Genomic DNA, 15,652 nt, shown 5'->3' on the forward strand with positions numbered 1-15,652 from the left:
AACATCATAAGGTTTATGTCACCTGGGAGACACAGTACGAACCAGTTGACTGGCCATTTAAAAATAACTATGAAAACTATATGGATAGTACAAGAATAGCTTTGGTAGCCCAAGAATGCTAAAAGGTCTATTGGGAAGGCACTTGCATTGGGCAAATCCTCTGTAGAGGTCTTGTGGAAGAAAAAAATCAAAGGATGAAAAGGCATGGGTTGGCTGTAATCTGCACTATTGGAATATCCATATCGGCAAGGACATAGACCCATTGATAAATCAAAGGGATGCCTACATTATAAGATATAGGAATGAGCTAGAGACTAGATCTGGTATTTGATTTATATAAAGAACAGTTAGGTGAGGAATTGATAGATTCCTTCTATCAATACAAGTTGGACCTGCCCTCTGAAATTTATAATTTTAAGAGAGTTGCCCATACCACTGAGAGATTAAGTTGGCCAGTGTCACACAGCTAGTAAGCATTAGAGGTAGAGTTTGAATCCAGGGCTTCCTGGCTTCAAGGATGGCTTTCTATCTCTCTCTCTCTCTCTCTCTCTTTTTAAACCCTTACCTTCTGTCTTGGAGTCAATACTGTGTATTGGCTCCAAGGCAGAAGAGTGGTAAGGGCTAGGCAATGGGGGTCAAGTGACTTGCCCAGGGTCACACAGCTGGGAAATGTCTGAGGCCAGATTTGAACCTAGGACCTCCCATCTCTAGACCTGACTCTCAACCCACTGAGCTACCCAGCTGCCCCCTCTATCTTATTTTAAAAGATTCAATTCTTATTTATACAACCATCTGTAACAAATCTGCTTCTTATGTAGAGTTGCTATTTTCTCTTCTGCTGTGTAGTAAAAAACAAAATACAATTCACAGGTTCTTGTCAGGTGTTTTTAAAAAAAGAATCACAGTAATCCACTCATAGCCCCAAATTACTACTCATATTTTCAATCTTCCAGTGTATTTTTAAAGAATGAAACCAATAAGTACTTATTTAAGTCCCTACTATATGAACTGTGCTTGGTACTGTATATATAAATAAAATGAATTGAGGCAGCTAGGTGGCTCAGTGGATTGAGAGACAGACCTAGAGATGGGAGGTCCTAGGTTCAATTCCTAACTGTGTGACCCTGGGCAAGTCATTTAACCCCCATCCTTTCTGCTCTCCTGCCTTAGAACAAGGATACAGTATTGATGCTAAGATGGAAAGGATGGCTTAAAAAATGAATGAAACAATCTCAGTTCTTAAGGATCATACATTCTGATGAAGAGAGGAAAGGGTAATAAGAAGTACATTAAAATATACATCTCAGGCATAAATATGAAGCCAGTAAGTACAGATATATACAAAAGTTATTTGGGAGGTGGTACATTAGTAGTTGGGGGAATCATGAAGGAAAGGCTTCATGCAAGATGGTAGTCATTGAACTGGGTCTTGGGAAGGATGAAGGCATTTTAGACATATGGGACATTCAGTGCATTTTTATGAATTATTTGTAATATTTTTGAATAAGCATGACCTACCTCTCTTTTCCTAGGATACTTTATTTAACAAATCCAAATGTAGTACTAGGGTTCTTGTTTTTTCATATAATATTTTGAGAAAACTAAGAAAAAGATTGAAAATGACCCCATTATTTAAACTGGAGCAGTCAAACCAGAAATTTCAAATATGTTATGTGTGGGCATATAACACCCCTCAGTGTGCCCAAACCAGATTACAATGTAATTGGGAAATGTTAGCAAAATAATTTTAAAATCCAATAAAACATAGGTAGCATTATATTTTAAAACTAAGTCATTATGTAACTGGCAAGGATTCTTAAGTATGGAAATAATGGTTCCTCTTTCTATTTGAGTTTGACACTATCAATTTAAACTATTAATGTGAAATTAGTCTGGGCTTGGTCATGGGTTATTACAGTGATCCTTGAGTTGTTCTTCACTTCAATTCTTATATTGGCTATCAGAATATTTATGTTAAGGGTAAGAGAACAAAAACCTTATCACAGATAATTGGGGCCATTTTGTTTAGTCACTTTTCCAAGAATTGGGCAGGCCAGCTAATTCCAGGTATCCCCTCCTTCAAAATTTACTCTCCTATTTTGATTACATTAAATTAAAAAGTTCATGTACAGACAAAACCAATGTAACCAAAATTAGAAAGAAAGCAACAAATTGGAAAATAATCTCCATAACAAAAACCTCTGACAAAGGTCTAATTACTCAAATTTATAAAGAGCTAAATCAATTGGACAAAAAACCAAGCCATTCTCCAATTGATAAATAGACAAGGGACATGAATAGGCAATTTTCAGTCAAAGAAATCAAAGCCATTAATAAACACATGCAAAAGTGTTCTAAATCTCTTATAATCAGAGAGATGCAAATCAAAACAACTCTGAGGTATCACCTCACACCTAGCAGATTGGCTAACATGACAGCAAAGGAAAGTAATGAATGCTGGAGGGGATGTGACAAAGTTGGGACATTAATGCATTGTTGGTGGAGTTGTGAATTGATCCAACCATTCTGGAGGGCAATTTGGAACTATGCCCAAAGGGCGCTAAAAGACTGTCTGCCCTTTGATCCAGCCATAGCACTGCTGGGTTTGTACCCCAAAGAGATAATGAGGAAAAAGACTTGTACAAGAATATTCATAGCTGCGCTCTTTGTGGTGGCCAAAAATTGGAAAATGAGGGGATGCTCTTTAATTGGGGAATGGCTGAAAACTTGTGGTATATGTTGGTGATGGAATACTATTGTGTTCAAAGGAATAATGAACTGGAATGATTCCATGGGGACTGGAACAACCTCCAGGAATTGATGCAGAGTGAGAGGAGCAGAACCAGGAAAACACTGTACACAGAGACTGATACACTGTGGTACAATCAAATGTAATGGACTTCTTCATTAGTGGCAATGCAGTGATCCTGAACAACTTGGAGGGATCTATGAGAAAAAACACTATCCACATTCAGAGGAAAAACTTTGGGAGTAGAAACACAGAAGAAAAACAACTGCTTGATTACATGGGTTGAAGGGATATGATTGGGGATGGAGACTCTAAATGAACATCCTAGTGCAAATATCAATAGCATGGAAATAGGTTCTGATCAAAGACACAAGTAATACCCAGTGGAACTGCGCGTCAGCTACAGTAAGGGAGGGTGAAAGGGAGGGAAAGAATATGATTCTCGTAACCAAGGAATAATGTTCTAAATTGATGAAATAAAATTAAAAATAAAAAACAAATTACTTTCCCCAATGAATCAACTGGGGGTATATTTGCCACATTTTTTCACACCTCTGATTATAGGAAATTCTCTGGTAATCAAGGGAGACTTGGGGATACAAAGATAATAAAAACCAAGTCAAATCAACAAAAATTTATTAGGTAATAAAGATCTGGTCCCTACCCTCAAGAAACACATTTTAGTAGGAGAGATAAAACTTGTACAAAAAACTCCACACTTTGAAGCAGTGATTCAAGCCCTAAAGGAGTTAACAAAATCAATAACAAAATAAAGGCATATATATATATATATATATATATATATTTACAATATTTTTGCTGTGAGAATGATCAGACCCAGAATCACTGCAAATTCTTACTATAACAAAGGGAAGATTTCTCTTCTGAGAATATAGTCTCATACCATTAAGTTCTTTCAAGATAACAAATAAAGTGTCTTCACCAGCATCCTCTTCACAAGACAAAGTTTATGAAAGCTTCATGAAAAAATAGAAGTCCTCTTTATCCTTTCTCTGTAGCCCACTCAGTCTCTCTTTGTTCATAACAGGAAAACAGGGGCCTCACAAATGAATTCTCATAGAATAGCTGTTAGAACTGTTTTCCTATTAGTTTTTCTGTTCTTCAAAAGAAAGGAACAGTTTTTGTAGTCACTGTAATAGAAACTTTTGAAATAAATGTTACACAATCAATGCAGCTAGAATAAGAAGTGAAACTGTCATTTTTTTTGGTGGAAGTCTTTCCATTAATTCTCTTTGAAAAAAGTCATATCCAAGAGATACAGAGGATTCAAATAAGCATATAAGCATAAAATAAGAATTATTTATCAGTAGATAGGTTGCCATAGGATATGAAAAGTTTTCAAAAGAAGAAACAACCATATCATCAACAACTATACAATATGCCCCAAATCACTAATAATGGGAGCTCATGAAATATAATCAATAATGCAGTATAATAAAAATAATAAAAAGGCCATGAAAATGACTCCAGGATTTCATCTTACACTTATCAAATCAGCACAGATACTAGCGAGAAATAGTCAAAACAGAAAGAACTGAAGAAAGACAGAAATAATATTATATTTCTGGTGAAGCTGTGGATTAGTTCAACAGTTCTGAAAAATAATTTGCAATTTCTTGAAAAAAGAAACTAAAATATTCAGATCCTTTGAAGTAGAGAGTCTGCTATTAGAACCCAGTACTGTCTCCAGAGAGATTAATGTCAAAGCCAAAAGGTCTAATATAAAATAAAATATTCATAACAATGCTTTTATAGTAGCAAAAATTGAAATTGATCTATTAATTATGGAATACCTGAACAGATTTCAGTATATGGATGTAATAAAATATTTTTATTAAAATACAAACTATGAAAATTTCAGAGAAAATTATGAAGACATATTGAACTGATACAAAATGAAGAAGACAAGACCTTATGAAAAACACACACAAGATGGAGAAACTGGAAAACAATCTGGTAGAAAAGGTATAGGCCAATATACTTATATATATATGTATATATATATATACACAATATACCATATACTTAGAATCATTGCATGGCTTAGACATAATGAGTGGCATCATAAACAAATTAGAGGAATAAGGAAGAAGTTATTTGTTCAATCTATGGAAAGGGGAATAGTTTAAGACCAAACAATGGATAAAGAAGATCACAGAAGATAAAAAAAAGGTAATTTTGATTACATAAAATTAAAAAGCTTTTGCACAAAAAATCTATACAATTAAAATGAGAAGAAAATGGAAGAATGGGCCCATCAAATGGATAATAGTTGAACAAATTATGATTTATGAATGTGAAAGAATACAATTATGCTACAGAAATGATGATGAAAATTTGAGAAAAAGCTGGGAAGACTTGTTTGAACTGATGCAAAGTGAAGTAAGCAGAACCAAGAAATTAATTTATACAACAACAAAATATTGTTAAGATAAACATTTTTGATACGCATGGGAACTCTTGATCAGTAACAGTGACCAATCATTATTTTAGAGGAAATATGCTACCTACTTTCTGACAGAAAAGTGATGGACTCAGAGTGAAGATTGTAATATATATTTGAACATGGAAAAAAAGGAATTTGTTTTGCTTGATTTTATGTATTTGTAACAGGAATGTTGTTTTTCATTTTTTCTCAATTGAAGGAGAGGATTAAGAGAAAGTAGGTTTTCACTGAGAAAAAAGGAAAAATACTATCAAAAAGAAAAAAATATAAACAATGACAATTATGTAAAGTGTGACAAGGAAATCACTTTTAAAAGACTGATATATATTAATTTAAGGTCGCCAAGGAATTCAGCTATGTAATTCCTTAATGAAAACTCAAGTCAGCCATCAACCTTTTATGGAGTTTTAATTACAAACAGGAGGAAGAAAGGAATTAGAGATAGAGGGAGACAGAAAGGGGAGAGAAGGGAATAGGGCTTAAATACCCCTTCTGTTTAGGCTGGGCCAAAAGGCCCAAGCCCTTAGAGAGCGGGGGCAATGAAAGGAGATCAGTCCCTATTACTCATGTGACCAAAAATGGAGAAACAGTCTCCGGGGCCCCCACCTTCAGCTTCCTTCAGCGCAAGCTTCTCAGAGCACACCGCAACCACTCCGACAAACTCCTCAACCACCTCCAGTCTTCAGACCCCCCTATCCTTAAGGAAACCATCCAAGTTCCCTCCCCTCAGTCCTCACATCTACCAATCACCTGTCCATCAATTTCCCTGTGCCAATGGAGGCTCTAGCTTAACCCAGGACTGCCCAGAGGTCTCTGGCTTTGCACATGTCTGTTGAAGGTCATATTTTCAAATAATTAAATCTTTGATCCTTTGCTACAGCCCTTTCTAAATCCTGTTAACCTGAGTAGGGTAGAGATTGGAATAATTAAATTTTGATCTAGGCTGCAGCCCTTCCTCAATCCTGTTAGGACTGAATAGGGTGGAGATTGATTCCAAGTATCTCCATTGTATCAATTCCAAAATCAATCATGACTCAAAGAAATTCCTGTTCTATGCTTAAGCATAGGTCAGAGTCCTTTCCATTGTTCAGCAAAAGTTTTCTGTCCTAAAGTAATCTTAAGAAGGGAAGAGGAGGAAACTCTCATGCCAATGGGGTTCACATTCCAATAGCCAAGACCCACTATCAATAGGGAATTTTTCAAGTATGAAATTTCCCAATGGTGAAATTTCCAACATTTATAAGTCTAAGAAATTTTGAGGTTTACAAAAGAAAAACAAAACCTTTAAAGGCTTCAGAAATCATATGATTTTAATGACCAATTATATGATTCCAGAAGGCTGATGATGAAACCTATTTTTCTTTTTGGGGTAGCCAAGTAGAGGATTATGAGTATGGAATAATACCTACTTTGTCAGACCTGATTGATGTGCCAATTTGTTTTGCTGTATTATTCTTCATTTTTATAAGGGAAGTTTCTATGGAAGGGTAACTGGAAAGTGACAGTGCTACAAAAATATTAAGAAAATATTTCTAAGCATATGCAAGATAAATAAGAAAATAACCATCTGACTAGCTAGATAATCAAACAAATAAATAAAATGGAAGAACTGAACTTTCTTTCTAGGGATCATTTTCCTCTGTGGATTCAGAGACCTCAAAATAGTGTATAGATAGATTTCAGGAAGTCTGAGAATTTGGATGGGGAAAAAATGGTCTATTTATGTTCACAAATATTTGGTTTCCTTTGTAATTCTGTGAATTTTATCATATTCATTGAAAAACATTCTGAAATGGACTCCATAGATTTCAACAGACTACCAAAGGGACCCCAAAAATGTCTTGAGTAACTCCCGTCTTAGAATTACCTCTTTCCATTCTGATAAAAGAAATCAACCAACTCAAATAGTGACCCACCAAAAGGACACTGATAACCCTGTTCCTCATGAATTAGCCTTCTGATTATAAATACTTGGGAAGATATATGAATTAATACAAAATAAAAGAGGCAGAATCCTATGTAAATAATGGTAAGTAAAGTAAAAGTAAAACAAGTAAAGAAAAGCAAAAACCTAAAAGAAAGCAGAATTCATATTAGCATCTTGACCAGTCTTGATTCCAGAGGATTGATGGTGAAATACATTTTTTCCTTCTGGTAGCAATCAAGTTTCTTGGTTATGGTGTTTAATGTGGGAAGAAGAGGTAGGGAGTCATATTGTTTATAGCAGTTTCTTCCTTCCATTAACTGATGTTGCCCTTTAGTAGCTCATGGAAGAACTCTAAAAATCAACAGATCACCAAAAACGACAACAAAAACTTCATTTGGCTAAGCTAATCATTATTTGGACATAGAAGACTGCAAGGGCAAGGGACATTGATTTTTTGTGTAGGACTCTAAAATGACTGTTTAAGCTATTAAAAATGTCTGAGGACTTATGGGGCACCTAATGGAATACCCAGTGGAATGAATACTGACTGGGCTTGGAATCATGAAGAATTCATCTTCATGAATTCAAATCTAGCATCAGACAGTAGTTAAGTGGCCCTGGCCAAGTCCCTTAGCCTTTTTGCCTCAGTTTCTTCATCTATAAAATTAGCTGGAGATGGACATGACAAACTACAACAGTATCTTTGCCAAGAAAAACCAAATTAGGTCATGCAAAAATCAGACATAGCTGAAAAATTACAGAGCAACAAAAAAGGTTTATAATCAGAAACAAGAGTTCTTTTCTTAATCTGGGGTCCATGGTTCTCCAAAGGGGGACTCAGATGGGAAAAATACACAATGGCTATTTGACATTTCCATTAAGAACAAGATTCTGAGAAGGGGTGCATAGACTTTACTAGACTGCCAAAGGGACACATTCACAATATTAAGAACTTAATTATTAGAGCATGTTTGAGGAGAGGCAGATTAAAGTAGGGGAAGACATCTCACAGCAAGCCTCTTCAAATGAGCTGATTTTCATTGACACAATGTAGTCAATAAGAAAGTCTTTTAAGTTCCTAAGATATAAAGTTGAAGGCAAGAGATAATATGTAGAAATTACTTTCTACATTCCTTGGTGTGTTTATGGTCAAGAACAAAATAAGAATTGGATCATGGTTTTAAAAATAGCTTCCTGACAACAAAAGTGTCTAAAATGAAAGATTCCATCTAGTTTTTATCTACAGTATTCAGGTCTATTTTATTGCATAATTCAGTAAAGACTGCCCTTGAGAGTACTTTTTTATTTTGACTTTATTTATCACATCTATTTATTTTATGTTCAACAGGACAACTGGCCACTGAAATCCCTTTAATAGATAAACACATTTCAGGCGATTTGTTGTATTTTAGAATTTCATAAGGTCATCGGATCACAGATTTAGACCTGGAGGGGGAGGCTTAAACGTCATCTCAAGATGTCAACATACAGAGGACACTGGCAATGCTTGCAATCCTTCAGCAGCCATAGAAACAACTCAGTTTAATGTCTAGCTAATGGGAATAAGTATAGATTTAGAGTTGGAAGAGATGCTAGAGGACATTTTATCTAGTCTCTATTTTACAAATGAGGAAACTGATGTTCAGAGAGGCTATGCTGCCTCTCTGTTGGAGGCATAATTTGAACTCAGGTCTTCCCAACTTTAAGTTTATTACTCTATTTTTGAGTTAGAAGAAACTTTAATGGGCATCTACCAGGCTCTCTTGTAGTTTTTCAGGTGAGGAGACTAAGTTCAACAAGAGGAAGTCCCCTGATTCCAGGCCAGTGATCTTTTTATTATATCCTATTGCCTCAGGAGAGAAGAAGACCTAATTTCTTGCCTATGCCTTTGGACAAGTTCTTCTTTTCTCCTCCTCTGTGAAACAGGAGAAAAATTCCCTTTTATACTTCCCAAAGGAATTGTGGGAAGATGACATGAATTAACTGATATGAGCTCTTTTGATCAATTTTCCCCTGCCAATTTTTTTCTACTTCTATCTGGCATAATAAGATATCATTACATTCTTATCAAAACACATGTTTCAAACACCCGAGAATGGATCTGTAACCAGATGATTCATCATCTACAGTGACAGGACTCCAGGAACCTGAAATTGATGAACGACACATGACTGATTCATCATTCATTAAAAAAAATCCAGCTGTGTGTAATTCTGCCTATCACAATGGCATAAGTATCTAAGATTGCTAATTAATTGTAAAACATTTAAATGGCTCTTTAGTATTGTGCAGCAGCATGGCAGTAATTAGCCTGCTGTATTATTATCCCTGAAGTTAATCTCTGGATCACAGACTTGTCACTCTGCACAGTTACTGAGGGAGAGGGTTCCCCTCTAGAGGATGTCCTTGATTGGTCCCCAGGAGCAGAACCTGGAAACTCTGCAGTCTAGGTGGTGTGTTGGGCTGATTTGGGCAGGAGAAGGTTCTCCTGGAGTAGAAAGCTGCTTCAGGGAGGGCTCCTTTGTCCCACAGAAAACCCTTGAGTGGACTCTTGCTTCCTTTGACCCTACGGTAGTTTTGAAAATAGTGACCTCATCTGAAAGCCTGTGCAATTGTCCACAAATGTAGCATCTTCTACTCTATTTAAAAAAAAATGAAGTGAAATATTTTCTTTCCCTTTGCACTAGTTCTCCATTGGAAGGGAAAAAAGAGAAGAGAAAAATCAATTACTTGTAATCAATATACATTGCCAAGCAAAACAAATTTGGTTGTATGCAAAATACGTTTGTTTCATTCTGTACCCAGAAATCTATCACCTCTCTGTAGTGGTCAACATGTTTCATCATCAGTTCTCTGGAGTCGTAGGCGGTTACTGTATTGATAAAGTTCTTACAGTTATCAAAGTTGTTTGACTGTACAATGTAGTTGCAGTTGTAGAAATTATTCTGGTGGTTCTGCCTATTCCATTCTTCCCCAGTCTATCCAAGCCCTTAATATAATACTGTATGCAGGTGCACTTTCAGATAAAGTCATATTATTAGTTTTATTTAATTGCTTTACTTGGTTACAAGAAACCTCTCATGGAGTGGATTGAGGGGGAGGGTGACTAATTTATAATGTTTTTATTGCAAATACAAAACACATCAGTGAAACTATTTTTAGTTTAGTATTTTTATTTTTTCACATTATTTATTTATTTTCAGAATATTTTTCCACAATTCATGTTCTCTCCTTCCTTTCTTCCCTTCCCCTTTCCAGAGCTGACAATTCCACTGGTTTATACAGATCTTATTACTCAAAACCTGTTTCCCTATTATAATGAAACTATTTAAAAAAAACAGAATGTTGTTGTTCAATCATGTCCCACACTTTATGACCCCATTTGGGGTTTTCTTGGCAAAGATACTGGAGTAGTTTCTTTCTCGAGCCCATTTTACAGATGAGGAAACTGAAGCAAACAGAGTGAAGTAACTTACCCAGGGTTACACAGCTAGTAAGTGTCTAAAGCTGGATTTGAACTATGGAAGGTGAGTCCTCCTGTCTTCAGCTCCTATATTCTATCCACTGTACTACTTAGCTGCCCTTTAAAAAATAGTGCATATAAAATAAAAAAGTTTGCAAATTGAGTCTGATTTTTTAGATGTGCTTGGGAGTTCATGATTTAAAATGGGTCCTCTATTAAAATAACTCATATAGTGTAAATATCATTCCCCTCACCTATCTTTTTGGAAATCCAGTTTTTCTACATCAAGGATATGTTCAAAACAAGGAATCCCAATTTTTCCACATCAAGGATATGTTCAAAACAAGCAAAGAAAAGCTTCCCTTTCTACATAGCTACTCTCTACCTCCAGCCAAGAATCTGATCCTTAAGCTACAAGAAACAAACAATGTGTTGGATCTGAAATGAAAGGAAGAATTTTGATGCTGGTGGAGAGTCTGCTCCTACTGTAAGCTGTGCAATCAGGATGGCAGTTGTGGGCAACTAGAAAGTTGTGGGCAGGGAACTGTGCTAGAGAACCACCTTCAAGGAGGAAGTTCATCCTAACCTGGAATTTTGATATCCTGGACCAAATCCCTGGTTGCTCTCCCTTGATTATTGTTCAGTGATAGTTGGGGATATAGGAAGTTACATTAAAAGGAAAAGAAAGTTGGACGTTTGTGAAAGATCATAGGGAGAATGCTGACATATATAGATATGAAAAGCCACATAAAGCTTGGATTTTTATGGCTGAGCAGTATTCTCTGAATATAATTGTTGGATAAACAAATGAGTTGGCTCATTGGGTCATTTTACTTGTCATGTCATATTTTCTTGCAAAAGATTTTCCTTTTGAAGGTAAATTTCTTTGGACCCTGATTCCTGAATTACCTTCCAAAGGTATTTCAGTGGCCCTAGTTGGTGATACCATCTGTTAAATGGGCATTATAACACTCATACTCCCTATTTCACTGGGTTGTGAGGAAAATGCTTTGATAACCTTGATTCTTATAGAGAGATGTAAGCTATTGGGATCATTCCCAGTTTCACCTACAATCCACAGGAAAAGCTTGGCTTATAAATGACACCACCATTTGCATTCCTTGGTCCTAAGTTGAGCAGTTGCAGTTCTGGCTGACTGAGAGAACCTGTTTGGTTGGGTTATCTTAGTAACAGCTAGAAGACTGTCTTTGGCTTGGGAAGGTACTATCCATGGATTCTACCTTTCAGTCTGGGCCTATCCATGAAATCTTGTTAATGGAGTCTACTTCTCTCTAGAACCGGACCTCTTAACTAGTGTATGTGAACACATATTCTTTTTTGATATTACATTGTCTGTATAGAATCTCTCTCTTCCTCCCTCCATCCATCTATCCATCTATCCATCCATCTATCTATCTATCTATCTATCTATCTATCTATCTATCTATCTATCTATCTATCTATCCATCCATCCATCTATCTATCTATCTATCTATCTATCTATCTATCTATCTATCTATCTATCTATCTATCTATCTATCTAATTTTATTTACAGATGAATTTGTATATTATCAATCTCCTTATAATGTAATCTCTTTTATATATTTTATTTTATGCATTTAAGAACAAGATTTGAAGAACAGTCCATAGTTTTCAGCAGATGGCCAAAGAGGTTCAGGATACAGAAAAGATGAAGAGCTCTTGAGAATAAAGAGACTTTGCTCTTGGAAAGCTGCTTGACTTTAGGCAAAGTGGTTACCCCCTTCACTTCCTGCAGTCTTGCTTCCTGATCTACAGTAATTTCCATGGCTTTGAACTGACTAACTGCTCATTTGAATTCTTTTGATATAGGACCACACAGCTATTCTGCTCATGAAACCTCTCTCCCCATTTCCTGACTTCCAACCTCTAGAGAGGTTCTCTAATGACTGGCATATGGCCATCCTCCCTCCAGTGGTGGTGGTGGGTGTTCCGGGAAGCCTGTGGCTCCTGACTTTTAACACAACGGGTTATACCAAACTGTTACATTCTATTTTCTGGTTTTGCTTAACTTGGGTTGGCCAGTTGGAATTCTAGCTGCTGGTGCTTCCTTCAAAATTCATTCAAATCTTGCTTTCTGTAGGAAACCTTTCCTGATCCTCCAGCTGTTAGTACCTCATCCTCTGAAGTCACTTCCCATTTACTCTCTACAGATCTCATATATACATAGTTGCTTATGGGTTGCTTTCCCATCCAAATGGGTACTTATTGAGGGCAGGTTCTAGTTTTGCTTTTCTCTAAATATCCATCACTTAGCACAGTGCTTAGCACATAGCTTAAATGCTTGTTCATTGACTGACAGTCTAAATTACCCAGAACCTCCTAATGCTAAAAATTGTTTTGTATACCCAGCATATAATCATCATAATAAACAATGGAGTGTTACATAGTATCATATTCTCCAAATTTTTTGATTATGATTCCCATAAATAAAAAATCTTTCTGCACACATGTATTATATACAATATTTAATATATAATTAATTATAATTTTAACTATTTATAAATTATATACATCCATTAAGTATAGAAATAATTTTTATATTGTAAAACTCATACAAAAGTATATATTTCAAAAGCATTAGATTAAGATGAAATTATCTTTAACTCTATATAGTCAACAGGGAGCCATTGAGGTTCACTAATCTGAAGAACGATTTGGTCAGACCTGAGCTTTAGGAAAATAATTCTGACCTCAGGAAAGTGAAATAGAAGAGTAAACTGAAGGAAAACTGTTTCTTTTTGCAATGACTGCTGTTCCCTGGCTTTGACTAGAGAGGGCTGCTACAGGAACCTGAAGCTGCTTATTTGTAATGGACGTAGGAATGAGAAATGCTGAGGGATGCCACACAGGGATGCTGGTACACAGGGGAGCTGCCTACAAGGGAATGCGTTAGGGTCTGCTCTGGGGTTCTGCCTATTGATCCCTACTAATGGCTGATAGATCAGTATATCTTTCTAAACCTACTCCCCCCTTCACTCCCTCCCTTTTCTAATCCTCTCCACCCAGTTCTTCTTCTTTTTTATTTTTTTATTTGATCATTTCCAAACATTATTCATTGGAGACAAAGATCATTTTCTTTTCCTCCCCCCCACCTCTCCCATAGCTGACATGTGTTTCCACTGTCCACCCAGTTCTTCTTGAAGCCTTTAGCTCCTTCCCTCCCCACTTGAGTAAACTATAAAGATACTCTTTTCTTTCCTTTTCAAGTCAGGGGGTTTATTGGGATAACAGGATGGTAAACTGAGGTAAGAGGGATGAGGAAGTCCCTAATCTAAATAAAGGATTGAGAAAATAGTCTAGGCACAAACTGTGACTCTTAAACAGTTAGGGAGATGGAGGACAACAGCCTTTTAAATCTTCTTTCTTCTTTCTCACAAAATCATCAAGGTCTCTCAGCTCAACACCAGAAAGAAAAACAAAGTTCAAAGTCTCTCAGTTTCTCTTGGCCAGCTCAATTCTCATCAAGAGACAACCAACTCAAAAGCCAAGTTTCTCCTTCTTGTCAGCTCCAACTGCTCAGAGTCAAAAGCCTTTTAGATCCTGCTTCTTCCCCTCAGTGTGGCTAGAAACCGCCAACTGCCACTCCTGGAAACATTCCATTGGAACCTTCTCTTGATCTTGGTGTACAAGTCCTCTCCATGCCTCTACTACAAAAGCCTTAAAGCAGGGAAATTAATTGGAGACAATTGTGGTAGTTCATGTGGGAGATGACAAGGGCCTGAATTGGGGTGGCAGTTAAGTAAGTAGAGAGATGGCAACAGTGGGGAGAAATGTGAAAGTAGAATTGACATGATTTGGCAATTGATTGGGTATGTGGGAGTGAGGAAGATTGGGGAGCTGAAGATGACACCAGGGATGTGCATTTGGGGGACTAGAAGAATAGTTCTGCCCTTAATAATGATGGTAAGGATCATAGCTTTAGGTTATATTATGAACTTTGGAAGACAGAGGAGTTTGGGAGGGAAAGATAATGTAATGGGATCTGTGCTCTGTCAAAGAGGATCTGGGATGGCTCATTGTGGAACTCTATGTTCTACCTAAAAGTGCAAGGGGGAAGGGGAGGCAGAATTTGCCTTCTGAGAAGAATTCACTGAGGCCAAGAGGTGAGCTGGGGCATCAGGGGGTGAATATGCTGGGGGTATAAAAGTTTTCTCAGTGACACCAGTGAAGATGATGTTGGATTAGAGAAAAGTGCCATGACTGACTCTGAAGGGGAAGGGAGGATGTGATCCATCATTCTGCTCTCTGGTTGATCATACCTCTTTGAGATCATCCCACATTTCCTCAGGGAAAATGCTTTGGAAACTACAGGTATAATGGATAGGGAGCTAGCTTTGGAGTCAGGAAGATAAGATCTGAGTTCAAGTTCTACATTTGTTCCATACTAGCTTGGGGAAGTCATTTAACATCTCATTTGCTATCAACTCTTTAAGATGTAATTAAATGACATATAATCTGGGAAAAGTGAAAAAAATAGGGATGGGGGAAGACCATAGATTGTAGAATACTGGCTGATTTATGTTGCTGGAAGGAGTTTATTCACTGGAGTTCCCTATACCGCCACCAGGGAAAAAATGGTAACAGTTAACATTTGTATAATGTCATGTATAATGTTGCAGACTGTTTTATAGTCATGATCCTATTTGAACCCCACAAATAGACCTGTGAATTTCATAGAGTATTATCACCACCATTTTGCATATGAGGAAACTCAGGCTACAAGAGGTTATCTGGATGCCCTGAGGCAGTATGACACAATGGGAAAAGCTCTGCATTTTTAGTCAGAGGACCTAGCTTGGAGTCCTGGTTCTACTATATCTCTCACCCTCTACATCCAATCTGTCATTGAAACCTATTGATTTCACTTCTGTATGCCTCATTCTCACCTTTGACATTGCTACCACTCTCGGACCGGTCCTCATCACTTCATGCTGGGATTATTCCAGTTGCCTGCTGGGAGAGTCTGCCTATTCTCTATTACAATTTTATTTGTAACACATCTA

The sequence above is a fragment of the Monodelphis domestica genome, chromosome 5, assembly GCF_027887165.1.
Source record: "Monodelphis domestica isolate mMonDom1 chromosome 5, mMonDom1.pri, whole genome shotgun sequence".
Taxonomy (NCBI): domain Eukaryota; kingdom Metazoa; phylum Chordata; class Mammalia; order Didelphimorphia; family Didelphidae; genus Monodelphis; species Monodelphis domestica.